This window comes from Pan troglodytes, chromosome 2, assembly GCF_028858775.2.
Source record: "Pan troglodytes isolate AG18354 chromosome 2, NHGRI_mPanTro3-v2.0_pri, whole genome shotgun sequence".
Classification (NCBI taxonomy): domain Eukaryota; kingdom Metazoa; phylum Chordata; class Mammalia; order Primates; family Hominidae; genus Pan; species Pan troglodytes.
The window spans coordinates 10,194,487-10,207,110 of NC_086015.1; the positions used below are offsets into that span (position 1 = coordinate 10,194,487).

The 12,624-nt window shown below is 37.1% G+C and overlaps 1 long non-coding RNA gene across 3 annotated transcripts in view; it reads left to right on the forward strand.

The window, feature by feature from the left end:
• Positions 1–12,624, forward strand: part of LOC129143475 (uncharacterized) — a 432,563-nt gene that overhangs the window by 30,074 nt on the left and 389,865 nt on the right. The window lies entirely within an intron of this gene.

Here is a 12,624-nt window from a genome sequence, read left to right on the forward strand (position 1 = left end):
TGTTCCTAGTTAGAAACAGCTCACCATAAAGACTCAAGAAAAATATCACAAGTTGAAAAGCTCCATTTTGCCTATATATAAGTCCAAGCAAATCTAACTATTGAAAGACTTTATTTTCATGACTTGAAATGCATTAAAACTTTCACTGGGATTCCCCAAATCCTGGTCCTATTATACATATGCCATTAGGTTGGTCCTCAAATTTGGCAATTTCAGAGACATGACCACTGATAATTACACATTATATAAACAGCTAAACAGCTGGGCACCTATGAAGAACTGCCTTCTAATGATCATTTCTTGATTAAATTCAGGTGCCATATCACAATGTGGAAACTTTGTATTTCTGCTATATAAACCCTCAGTGAAGGAAATAATATGCTAAGTATTTCTCAACAGATTCTGGCAATGTGGTATCATAGAAAGCTCTCTGGGTCCACTGCAGAGACAGCATTATAAAGGGGATATTTCTCTCTCTCTGTCTTTCTCCCTCTCTCCCTCTCTCTCTCTCTCTGATTCAATATCATATATGACAACTAGATTATTATCTGAAACATAATAAGTGCCCAATAAATATTGGTTGTTCGGGGGCTATACATACTGATATATTAAGTACATCATGACTTTAAAGAAGTACCAGGAGATTTTATAGACATTTGCTTTAGTCTAAATCTAAAAAAGCATTTCACTCCCACACCAAATGATGCCATTTAAAATGGTGTTGATTGTAGCAAACAAATGCTTTGGATATCCACCTTCCCTGGATACCCAAACTAGCTCCAGGTCAGAGGAAAAGTGGAACAGGGGACCAGGGTAATATGAGTGCTTCTTGGATGATATGCCCCTTGAACAAAGAGTTAAGGCACCAACTGGCTTCCAAAGGACACAGAGTTAGCCATCAATTGGCTTAGGAGGGGATAAGGGAAATAATTTATCATCAGATGAAGTCACTCATACCAGGTTTATGGATCTGTTCAAGATGGCTGTCATGCTTTGATAAGGATTGGTTCCCTTTTTATTTGGAAATTCTGGATCCCATATTAGGCAGCTAAACAGATGGTCTTGGTTATAGTTTCCAAGATCCCTAGAGGTAACCCAATAAATGCACTCATACTATATGCACTCACCACCAATACAATCCAAACATTTAGTCACATAAAACATTGCCGGAAATGTTAATTTTTCAATAGGAAACTCAACATCTCTTATGATTTAATGAATGTAATTAGTCTATTTTAGGATTTAATATGTAGAATTACTCTATACAATTAAACTTATATTTGAGTAATATTCAAACAACTGCTGATGCACAGTTCAATTGAACTGATTAAAACAGTGTATTTACAACTTCAAAGTTTCCTGATGATCTTTAGAAAACACCTCTGGGGAATGCTGAAAATATTTATTCTTTGGAGTAAAACAGTGTGTTTGTGGATTGTCTGGAACTGCCTGGATCTGAGCAAAATCTCTGCTCCTCCTCTCAACTTCACTTCTGTTTGACTTTACATAAATCACTTAAGCTCCCAAGGTTTCTACTATCATTTTTAAAAGAAAGAGATTGGAGTATATAGACCCCCAAGCTCCCTTTAGCTCTAAAGCCATGATTCCGACTTATGTCACTCACAATGGTGATCAGATGGCCCTCTGACAGGGGCTCAGAATGGAATGGTCAAGTGTGAGCATTCACTGGAGGAAGTACCCAGGGGAATATTAATAACCTGAAGGTAATATTCCTTTATGGTGATGGAGGTTCAAATGGCTCTTGAATCACACTCCAGTCTAATAGAGAGTCTCATTCCATTATTATTTTTAACAGTGACATAAGTGGAGGACATTAGCATGGGGTTTCTCGTTCTGTTAGGGCTGCACAGGGATTTGTTGAGCTGAGCAAAGGAAAAATGACTGACTGGTACGTTTAATTTATTACTTTTATTGACTTCTGCAGCACCAGTGCAGTTGTACTCAGAAAGCCCATACTAGCTAATAAAATAGGACTTTAGAATTGATGTAGCAAATAAAATGCCAAATAAGAATGCCATTATTATTAAAATGTAGTGAGTGACACTATTGATTTAAAATAAATATATTAGCCAGTTTGCTGTGCATTTAGGACTGGACTCAGACGTTGGAGGCACCATTTGGGTTACAGGTTTACATGACAAATGAAAGGCCTCTTACCAGAAGTAATGCAGTTTTATGTTGCAGTTTTATGTGACAGAATTACCATGGAAATAGAAATAAATCCTGAAACTAAATAGGACCGTGAATACCCTGTCTTCTGAGTTCAGCTTGCCATTTTACATAGAAAGTTCGCAGGAAGCTTACCATGGTTTCCCTTTTAAATGAAAAATTATAGACCTATTATTTCTCAACTCATATCATTATTGAAACTTTTCTTTTCTCTGGAATTAGTATGAAGATGGCAGGCTTAGACAAAATAGATCCTACCCCTCCTCTCATGCCTCCGCTGGATTTTTCTTTCACACACAAACAAATACACACCCCTCATACCTCTGCTTTGCAACTCCGGGTGGTATAAAATTACCAATTTTTCTTTATGAGTCACAGTGCAGGCATGATCCTGAATGGTTTTTAAAGACACAGCTTCTAAAAGGCCATGGTGATTTGTTGGTATGTTAACCAGTGTCTAGATGTGGCTCCCAGGGAACAGCCTCAGGTGAGAGGAGAAAATTTCCCTGCAATTCAGCACATCTTGATATATACATGTGCATATTTGTGTGCATATGTACTATTTGCAGAAAATGCCTCCAAATAAACACATTAGTAAATTCCTGCTATTTTGCTCTTGGACTTGTAAATTTAACTAAGAAAGCCTGATGGATGACTAGTTTTTTCTTTATCCTCCAATTCCAAGTACTCTTGGACTGGCATATCTTCTGTGAATAAGTGCCCGTGAGCCTTGGTTATCAGGCTAAGATGTCCTTTTATTTATTTATTTATTCATTCATTCATTTAGTACAGTCATCACCACTATTTATTTCCAAAAATTTTCATCACCCAAACAGAAACTCCCTATTCTCCTTTCCCCAAACCCCTGGTAACCTCTAATCTACTTTTTGTAAGATGTCTTTTTAAAGGCAGCCACTGGTAACTCTTTACCCTTAAAACTAATTTCTACCTTTCTAAAATTACTCAAAACATAGAGAAGTAGCCTGGGAACAGTTGATTTGCTGTTAGGTCTTTATAACCCTAGCCCAGAGCTAGCCATGGTGAAACGTTTGTTTGCCTTCATGAAGGTAAGAAACAAACTTTTCCTGTTCTTCACGGAGGCAATAGTGCCTAAAACTGTAACTGACATATTGCAGATATACAATGGCTATTCCAGTATAAGTGTATTGAGATACATAAGTAGGTTTAGAAGTAGAATTGGTCTTCTAATAACTTGAGTATTCATTGGAAATAAAAAGGAATGCTAAGCTGACCTGTAAGCAAAATTGTCTGGGGTAGCTCTGCCTCTTTATTTCTCTTTGCCTATCAGAATGTGGACCCAGCAGCAGAGGTTAAGTATTTGTGGGTCTTAATTCAGTTCCCAGTAGGATGCTGGAATAAAAGAAACCTTTCTTCTTGTCAATAATCGTTCAGTGGAGATATGGTCAAAGATTGCATTCCTCCCGTAAAGAATATAAGGAAATTGACTTGCCAGCAGCTTCCAGCCCTATATCTGTTAATCTCTATTATTTATGTATTTTTCTTGTCCAAGTTAGGAAGGACCAGAAAAATCTAGTAACTTGGCCCTATTTTCTAACTTGCTTTGAATGATTAGACAGAGCTTTGAATATAGAAAGAATTTTGCTGTTGTGTGGATTAAAGCTCGCAGTGGGTTTTAAAAATAGAGGAAAATCAGATTTCCTGCTCTCCTTCTACATTTTAACTCATAGCTTTTGCCTGAAATTACACTGGTTTACTTATGACTCTATTCAGTAGGTATCTCAAAATAACTATTGACCTTGGGTGGATGGGTTGGTATATTTCTTTTAAATACATTGGATAGCATTTGAAAATTCTGATTCTAAATATCACTTCTCAATTAACCTTTTAAAATTAATTAATTGACCCATATTTGTCCTGTTATGAATCAGATGCTAAGGTTACTGACATAGAGAAATGTTCAAGAGCTCGTTTGGAAAAGGAGATAGATAGTTTATCATATCGTGCTTTGCAAACATATCACTTAAAAATGTGGCAAACTACTATATGTCAAGGATTATGTAATCATGAGGAAAAATTTAAGGTGCAGATAAAAGAGTTGATAGTCAATGAAAAGTGAGATAAGGCAGGAGGCAGTGTAATCCATGCTATTTACTGATTAAACTCAGACTTTTTCCGTAAGCAGGGTGTTTGATGCTGCTGTAATTAGAAATTCTTATTAAAATAACCTCTGTATCTCTCCTAAAAAAGGCCTACTTCTCATATCTGTTGCAAAATGCCAGTGAAGGTAAATTCTTTCCAGTTTTATGAGAAATTGAATACATTTGATAGTTGGGTGTCTTCTCAAAATATTATTATATTTTTTTTTGTAAGAAGCTGGTGACAGAAGCTTGAACTAGAGTCACAGAACTTGCCTAAGCTTGCTAGGAAAAGCACATTCACATCCCAGGTTTTACTTACAGGCTGAACATTACACACACCTGTCTTTGGAGACAGGGGTCTAAGTCCAGGTATTCTTGAGTCTTAAGTCTGTACCCAGTGGAAAGGTCTCTTTCCTTTAAAACCATAAGTAAGTCAGCACAACTGGCAGTGTCTGCCCAGGACATGTCAAGGGAGATTGGCTCAAAAATTGGATCTGTTTCTGCTTTGGAGGAAGGGAAATAAAAGCAGTCTTAGAAAATAACTGCAGAAAATGACAAGATAAAGGAAGGAACATGGTATAATGAAGTGAATACCAGACTAGGAGTCAGGCAATCTGAGTTCCAGTGTCAGCCCCACCAACTGAGATTGGAAAGATATCAATTAAGCATCAGATTGTTTTTGAAAAGGTAACAACAAAACCTTCCTTATAGACTTGTAGCACTAACAAGAAAAGTGTGTGTGCATACATGTACATACATGTACATATAGGCATAAACAAGTATGAATTCACATGCACACACAGGACCGCATTGCAGGTGGTTCACAATTGCTTCTCTGTTCTTCTTGAAAGCGTAATTTGATCATTTGTCAAGGAAGAAGACTCGCCTTGCCTCCCTCCCTCACTAAGCTGCTATGAATTTCTTGCACAAATATCAGACACTAGTAAAAGATAATTGCCGTATTCATTTTTTTCAGTCTATGCTTTCAAATCTCTGTGTCTAGGGCACTAGCTTAGAATGGTGGATGCTATATTCCACAGCAAAATCCCTGTCTTCCCTGTCCTGATGGACCTCCTAGCCCACCTGAGCCAACAAGGCAGAGACTCCTGTAGAGTTAAACAGCAACCTGAGAATGAAGGGCAAGTATGGGACTGCCATCTGCTTTATATTATATCTTCAGAATAACTCCAGACCCTTCACGATCTGCTTTTCAGCTCTTTGTAACCTGCTTCTTTTTGACCTGCAAGACTGCCCTACTAACCCCATCAGATATTTTAATTTTCTGTAGTAGTCCCGACCTTTTTGGCCTCAACGAATTAGATTGTGTCATCCACCTCTCATTCAGATTGTGGAAATCCTGCCCTTCAAAAGAGACTAAGTTTGAATGCTTTCTGTGTATTTTCATCTGTATTTCATCTTTTATTTTTGCATTATTTAGAAATACTCTCCCTCTTTTGAGTGTATTCCATGACTTTATGGGGTTCTTTTATAAATTAGGTGCTCGTGCCCTTTACCACTTTTATACATCATTGTTCTTTTTTTCCATTTTTAAAGTGTTAAGTCTGGCTATTCATTCCCGTTCTCCAAAAGACCATTAGAAAAACCTGTTGATCAAGCAAAACTTAGCATCTTAAGCCTATTGCATAAGGAAGAAGGCCACATTGATAGAATATCTGTCATGTCTTAAAAAAGGGGATTCAGAGGTAACGGTGATTTAGGATCTGCTGTGGATGATTTGAAGCTGATCTTGCAAGGGGGAGAACTGCATGAAATGAGACTGAGTTTATGACATAATGGTGTTGGAATTGTGGACATAGCAAGGTGAGTCTCTTGAAGTGACTCTCGATGAGGAAGCTCTCAGTCTTGAAAAGGATGCTATTTTATTTAGTTGAAAGCCTTATCTTTCAGAATTGCATTTGCTGGAGCAAGGAGCTAAGTTATTTTTGCTAGTTCTCAGTCTTCTTTTACACTGGGACAGTGAAAGCGTATGATTAGTTTTATATGTCAAACCTAATAGCGATGGTCTTTATACATTTTATAAAAATATAACTTTCTTTCTTTCCTTTTTTTTTAGCTTTAAAAGCTGTCCCTCCAAAAGATGAGTTTGGGGACAAGGAGTCAACATGTTGTTTGTATTAAAGGTGATCCATTTGAGAGAATTTGAGTCTCAAGCAAAACCAGGGTTTAATCTTAAGTAAACCTGAGGGTAGCATGATCGTGGGAAACATAACTTGCTATCTCAAAAAAAAAAAAAAAAAAAAAAAAGCAGAAAAGGGGTAAACCTGAAGCATTTGGAAAAAAAAAGAGTCTGTGGGGGGGAAAGAGCAGTTGTGAATACAAAACAGGGAACTTCAGTGAAGCCAATTTGGCTCTGATTAAAGGTAACCCAGAGGTGGGGCAGAATATAACCCGAGCCAGTGAGTCCATCTGTTGGCCTCCAAAAGTGTTCCTGTTTTGCTAGAAATAAGATAGGTTCCTTCTGGGGATGGCCTGTTTGCAGGGTATTAGTCTTGTACATGTTAATGCTGACATCTCAGGAATAAATATTGTACTTTCCCGAAAGGGTGTTTTTGAGTAATGTGTAAGAATGTAAATGAGGACCATGGCATACATAGCCTGCTAGCTTGTCAATGTTGTTTTTTATAAGCTGGTGATATTAGTAGTAATTTTCACCATGAATGTCTCTGATTGAAGTTCTCATGAAATACTCCTGAGGTTATCAAAGCATTTCATTAAATTGAATTCTTAAGTAATGAACCAACATATGTAATAATCATATGAAAACTTAAAACACTGGAAATTACCAATGCTTTAAAAATTTTTTCCCTAAGAGATGGGGTCTTGCTCTGTCATCCGGGCTGGATGCAGTGGTGCTATCACAGCTCACTGCAGCCTCAAACTCCTTGATTCAAGCAATCCTCCTTCCTCAGCCTCCTGAGTAGCTGGGACTACAGTCACTCACCACCATTCCCAGCTAACTACCAATGCTTTAACTTAAGCAAAGCAGTACCAGCTTCTGAATGAAACTGCTTCTTCCATCCTAATGCATATATTTGAGTTTTTATTTACTTTCAAAATATATACATTGGTAGGAAATGCTGTAAGGCCATATTTTTCTCTCTTTTTAATCTAAGGCTTTTGCATGTCCACTTACTTTAAAATTGCATATCCTCTCACACAAAATTATATAGTTCATGGGCATTACATTTTCTTAAATGTTATGCAAGACCTAAGAACATTATCTACATATCAGGAATTCTCTTGTCGGTCCCTGACAAATTATATTCTGAATAGTTTAAGCAATTATTTTAAATTTTAGTACTTGTGTAACTTATATTTATGACGTATGAGTGTTAGGTGTTTTTAGTAGACACATTTGAAACAATCCCCTAGTACTGATACCCTTTCGGGTATCTAATTTAGTGAATTAAAGAATATCTCATGATTGCAACTGTTTTTTAAAAAAATACAAATAAGAGAAAAAAAGCTGTTACCATTGTCAAGGAATACTTTGAAAATCAAAATTTGCTTGGCTTTATGCTGTAACAATAAACACAGTAATAATTGAGATGTTGAGTCCAAAAGAGGCTACTTTTTATCAAAACACCCACATACAAAGTTTGTGTTCATCTAAAGATTCCCAATTTTGTTACTAATTTAATAATACAATGGCATAAGTCATAAATTATTTTATTCTAATAGAATACTGTTCTCTCATGGAAGATTTCAATGAGAAAAAATGCCATCATAAAATGTTTAAAGATCATTGCACTTTGTGGATGGAGTAAGAAGATTCCTACTGACTCCAATTCTCTTTCAGAGAAATCAATCCATAGAAAGAGATATACCAGAAGGCATGGAGAAAACCTTCCACAGGGTGTGCCTCTGGTCTGGGCTACATGATCTCCAATATTTTTAAAAGAGTAATTCTCAACCTTACTGTCAATTGGAATTATTTCCAGCGGAACATTTAAAAATACTGATACCTAAATCTCAAGCCCAGGAGAATCTCAATTTCTTTGGCTTGGTAGACATACTAAATACTAGGAATTTGAAAAGCTCCCTAGGTGACTCCAATATGCAGACAAAGCTAACAACTCCTGGTTAAAGGGGTCTTAGTTGTCAGTTTTGAGGAGGCCATTCCATATGCTGAAAGTTTACTTTCTATTTCTACTAAAACCTCTGTGGAAGCAGAATGTTGACCCTAAAATAATGACCAAAAACGTAACATAATGTTAACATTTATTGAGGCTTCCAATTCACCTGCCTCAGGAACCTTATAAGGTAGTGACTACTGAATTTCATTGATTTAAAAAATTGAGGCTCAAAGAGGTTTAAGAACTTATACAAGGTCACCCAGTTCATAAATAGTGCTGCTTGGCTTTTTACCCGGGTATATTTATTCCATCTTAAATTCAGGTCATACAATGCTATTTGATCTGAAATTATGCACTGGAGAAAAATATTATTAGTCAGTGCTTAACAAATAGCAGAATGTGTTGATGGGTAAAAACAGAATCCTGATCTTTCTGAAAAGAAAGTAACTTGTTTCTCCTTAGAAACCCTGTGCTTGAGCAAAGTACTTCTGTACATCAACTAATACCCAGAAGGCTCACTGGAGTGTGTGTATCTGCTTGAGTGCTGATTTAGAAGGTGACCATGATAAATAATCAGAATTGACTACATGGCAGCAAATATTAATCAATTCCTTCCATAATGCCTCCTAAGAGACTTTGTTACTAGTTTTCCAAGTACTTAGATTACAGAAAGGGAGGGCTAATCAATATTACAAAAAGTCAATGCAACCAATATGTCTTTGTCTTAATGTAACAGCTAAGCAGATATGCATTATATCTTGCCTGATGATCTGGAAAGTAATATCATTCCCATTTGGTAGGGCAGATTCCAGAGAAGTTAGAACAGATACGGTTTTGTCCATACCAGTGTCCAATTTTATCGCTCTATTCTTTTGCCATCTGTTTCTCCACTTCCCCCACTCCTGTTGATTTTCCTTGAAAGTTCTACTTTTACTTCAATTTCATTTTAAATTCTTTTAGCTGTCTATATCTCAGGCTTAATCCAAAGGAGAATAGTATATGTGTGTGGGAGTGTTTTCCTCCTGTCAGCCAACACTGTCTATAAATCTGGACCCAAGGTTACTCTTCATTTTAAAGACTATATTGTAACCTGTGATCACTATTATGAGGTTGGGAAAAAATTGAGTTTTTCCTTTTAATGGCTAGTGATTCGGGACAGAAGAAAACAAAGGGATATTTTCTTTTCAATTTGTGGTCTTTGTGTACTGTTAGAACAACAGGGTGGGTAATTCTCGCAAGCACCTGAAGAATAGGAGTAATAAATCTTCAAAGAAAATCCTCTGTTATGAGGCTAAAGCCTAGGATTTCCCAGTCTTATGGTTGGCTAAGATACAAGTTATGATTCTCTGACTACAGGTCAAATAGCCCAGAGATACTGAATTCAGATAGGTGCGACTGATTTATATGAGGATGATTTTGGTCTACCTGTTTTTTAGACCAAAATGAGAAAAGAGAAACTGCAAAGCAAGGCAATAATATGTTGTTCGTCCTGCTCAGCTTGACTGTAACTGTCAAGGCCCGGCTAGAAAAGTCCATATTGTCTCTGTTTATGTATTAGGGGATCTTTTCATCAGATCAATGCATTTGTGACTTTTCAAAGTCCTTGAGTAATCTAGAGAAACAAACTGATTCAAGATGCGATATCATCTGAACCTGTATAGAAAGGACTCATGTCCTGTGTGGTGGTTGGCCATGTGAAATGGGCTGCTTAATGGCAATTCAGTACAAGAGCAGATACCACGAGTCATAAATCTACTTGCAACAGAAGCCAGGAGTCTAGCCAAGGCATTTAGCCTCTCTGAGCTCTGGTCATCTGAGCTGGGGGATCTCCCCACAATCTACTTTCAGTTGATTACCTTACAAAAGAGAAACATGCTTTTCAACTTGATGCAAGTATGAAGCGGTATTTTTTTGTAGGAACCTAATGAATTTCACCATGGGATACATTTGTCTTTGAAAAATAATATTAGCACTGCCACAGGATAGAACAGTGATATGGTTTGGCTGTGTCCCCACCCAAATCTCATCTTGAATTATAATCCCCATAATCCTCACGTGTTGTGGAAGGGACCAGGTGGCAGGTAATTCTATCATGGGGGTAGTTTCTCCCATGCTGTTCCCATGATAGTGAGTGAGTTCTCTCAAGATCTGTTGGTTTTATAAGTGTCTGTCATTTCCCCTGCTGGCCTTCACTCTCTCTCCTGCCACCCTGTGAAGAGGTGCCTTCCACCATGATTGTAAGTTTCCTGAGGCCTCCCCAGCCATGTGGATTTGTGAGTCAATTAAACCCTTTTCCTTTATAAATTACTCAGTCTCAGGTATTCAAAGCAGCATGAGAACAGACTAATACAAATAGTATGAACCTACTCAGCTAAGAGTGCCAAATATGAAAGCAAAGGACCATGTAGTCAAGGCAAGTCCTTGGCCTCAAGAAAACAGCTATTCACTTCTTTTTTCTTCTCCTTTGGGAAGCTCTGTTCAGGAAATGGGAAAAATTGGCTCAGGAGGAAGTTCTGGATTTAATCTGACTGATGTAATTGATTTGGTGCCTGCAGCTCCATTGCTGAATTGATGTGACCCTCCCTCCTCGTCTTTACAGATAAAGCCAAGATGTCAGGGCAGATTACCTCCATGGCTCCTTTCTGCTTTACAGGTTGAATTTAAGCCATAATGCTCGCAAATGGAAAACTAGAAAGGTGGAAGGAGGATAACAACAAGTACTCTGCTTATCCTTCATTCCAGTCTTCCAAAAATACTTGGAAATAAAGTGAATAAAATTCTGTTAAAACATTTTGACACAGGTCCCCTTCAATTCTGAATAAACACAATGTTAGTTTCCTTTAAGTTGTAGGTTAAAAAATTGCTTTGTTTCCTAAAAATTCAATAAAGAAGAAGCATTCAGTATTTGAAAGAAAATATGAGTATTTATAAACAATGCTTGAAGCTGTTTTCCTTAAACAACATAGGCACTCATTCATTCAGAAAGCTCGTTGCTTTGCAGCATATTAATTTATAGTCCACATGCCTAGCTACGGAGGATACAAAATGCTCTGCAGGAATTGGTGGTTTTCAATTACAGTATTAGTCAGACAAATGATATATTTTTTTCAGTTTACCTTCTCTTGACTCTAACATTAGCCACATGAAGAGTACAATAATACTACCTCACATGTTTCCTGAAGTATAGGCAATTTTTAAATGGAATTTTGCTCATAATGTGCACTAGACGGGGAGATTTTCTCCAAAGAATTTTTACATTAAGATCTTTCTTGGAGGCTTTGTAGTGCATGTGGCCAGGACCTATCAGTTTTAAATCTAAATACTTTAGGATAATTATAAACCAAGAGAAAATGATTTTTTTTTTAACTTTTCAAACATATAGGATAGACTGAATGCTGCTCCAGGTTTGGTGTGTGGCCTCCCTTTATCAGAAATTCCAGGCCTGGTTGTTAAAAACTCAGATATCTGGGCCTGATTTCAGACTCAAAATTAGAACATATTAGAGTAGAGACTTAAAAAATAGCATTTTAAACAACATTCAGGTAGTTCACAGAACAGGGATGTTACTGAGAGAATGGGATTCGAAGAAAGATTATGTATGGATTGATTATGCAAGTTCAAAAACACAGCAAAGAGAAAAACCTAGGGAGCCTCTGGGCAGCTTCGTGGCTACTTCAATAAACCTAGACAAATCCCTTCACCCTTTTGATGTTTTGTTTCCTCCTCTGTACAATGGGCAGCTAAGTCTAGAGATATTACTGCACTTTTTTGCCTCTTACATGATGGCTGAGTGGCTGCCAGACATTTTCCAGCAAAGTTTAGCTGCTCGTCTCTATGATTCTTACTACTCCCATGTGAAGTGGCTATTACCCTTACTCCTATTTCATAAGTGAGAGAGCAGAGAATAAGAGAAGTAAAGTGACTTGCTGAAACTTGCAGCTACTAGGACAAAAGCCAGAATCCATTGCTCTGATTCCCAGTCACATTCTCTATAATTCAACCATAAATCAGTGTTAAATACAAGGCTTATATTTGAGGAGCATCACATATTCAAAATTGTATTTTATTGCAGAATTTTAAAATATTTTTGTTTATAGACTTCCTGAAATGGAGACTCACAGTTTCAAATTACTGCTGGTGGATATATTTTGGAAGGGTAAAAGATGATCCTGAGAATCTTGTCTAGCAACCCAATAATGCATAGTGTGGTATTCAGG